Genomic DNA, 1,918 nt, shown 5'->3' on the forward strand with positions numbered 1-1,918 from the left:
TGCTATTAATATTTGAGAGCTTATTTTCATTCATAGTGCTATTGCAGTTTGTTTCTTTTTACTGAAGACTTTTTAAATGAATAATGAAAAAATGTGAATTAAGCAAGTTTTATTATTCCATATATATCAATTAAGATATTTTGAAAAACTGATAGGTAATAATATTATGTGTTTAATTTATTCCAAATTGGGGACATCATTGTATCTTTTTAAGAAATATGCTACATAGTAAATGCTTTACAATTTAAGGAATAATTCCCCAAAATTTAACTTTAAAATCATGTATAAGTGTTAATGAAATCTACATATGAACAAGTGGGCCTGATTTGGTAAAAAGACACAGAAAATGGCAATAATTGTAGAGCCGCTGGCTATCAATTGCCACTGGATTCAGAGGGCAGCAGTTATAGGGAACATGATCTGAGTGTACAGTTGTTATCAGGGGAGCACTATCATATTTTGTGAAATGAAGAAAGAAGCCCAGGAGTTGTCACAGAATGTGGTCGTAAGGCAGGATGCCCAGTCATTACACGGGGAAATTCCACAGAAGCAAAGGGAAATCACCCTGAAAGGTTTTAGAAATGGTAATTCTGGAGTTCTCTTTGCAACTAATGTTGCTGCACATAGGTTAGACATCCCCGAGGCTGGTTGTTTGAAGTTCTCCACCAAAGGACGTGGAGTCCTACATTCGTCATTCTGGGTGAACAGGTGGAGCTGGAAGGACCAGGGCTTGCATTTGCTGTTAGCAGAACAAGGAAGAATACTAGTTACCCCAAGGGGAGCAAAAACCGGGAATTAAATTTAAGCAAATGGGTGTTCCTTCTGCAGCAGAGATAACAAAAGCTTCTAGGGAAGATGTCATCAGGTTCTTGGACTCGGTGCCTGCCACTGTGATTGGTCACTTCAAGCAGTCAGCCGAGAAGCTGATTGAGGAGAACGGAGCCCTGGAAACCCTAGCAGCCACCCTAGCTCACATTTCCAGTGCCACATCGGTAGGCCAGCACTGCTTGAGCACCTGAGATCTGGGCTTTGTGACCATGATCTTGCAGTGCTCAATGGAAATGTCAAACATTAGTTATGCTTGGAAAGAACTTAAAGAGCAACTGGGTGAGGATATTGATTCCAAAGTGAAGGGAATGGTCTTTCTCAAAGGAAAGCAGAGTGTTTGCTTTGATATTCCTACTGGATCAGTAAGTATAGGAAAAGTGGCATGATTCAAGGCCCTGGCAGATTTCTGTGGCCATAGAGCAACCAGAGCTAGGACCACGGGAACCACATTGCAACTTCCAAGGACAGCGGGAAGGCAATTGAGGCTTCAGGGGACAGCTTGAGGGCAACTGAGGTAACAGGGTACAGCGGGAAAGAAGTAGGAGCTTCAGAGGACAGCGATCAGGAGGCAGCAACAAAAGAAACAGATTCCAAAACAAAGGCCAGAAGCAGAGTTTTAATAAAGCATTCAGACAGTACTTTGAAGTAGAGGATTTATTTGGGAAAAACATAACCATGTTCAGCAACATGGAACTGAACATTGTTTTTCATACAAAGTTAAAAGCACATTGTATTTCCTTCCTGACCACTTACTTGCCCAGTCCCCACCTCTTCGAGAGAGATAAGCTGCATCTAAATTATTTCATCTGATTGATGATTGTCATTTATAACTTTATTGTTACTTCTGTCTTGGGTATTACTTTGGAAAAGGTGTATGGAGATCTTTGTTTAATACAGGAGACCCATGCTCAATCCCTGAGTCAGGAAGATCCCCTGGAGAAGGAAATGGCAATCCACCCCAGTATTCTTGCCTGGAGAATTCCATGAACAGAGGAGCCTGGCAGGCTACAGTCCATGGGATCTCAAAGAGTCAGACACGACTGAGGGACTATCAGTCACTCACATAAGAGTTAATCTCCAAGTACCCATA

General features: G+C 41.6%; 1 pseudogene; it reads left to right on the forward strand.

The window, feature by feature from the left end:
* Window positions 1–294: 294 nt before the first annotated feature.
* LOC133256550 (nucleolar RNA helicase 2-like) lies at window positions 295–1,663 on the forward strand (annotated as a pseudogene).
* The last annotated feature ends 255 nt before the right edge of the window (window positions 1,664–1,918 follow it).

Source organism: Bos javanicus, chromosome 11 (genome assembly GCF_032452875.1).
Source record: "Bos javanicus breed banteng chromosome 11, ARS-OSU_banteng_1.0, whole genome shotgun sequence".
In the NCBI taxonomy this organism is placed as follows: domain Eukaryota; kingdom Metazoa; phylum Chordata; class Mammalia; order Artiodactyla; family Bovidae; genus Bos; species Bos javanicus.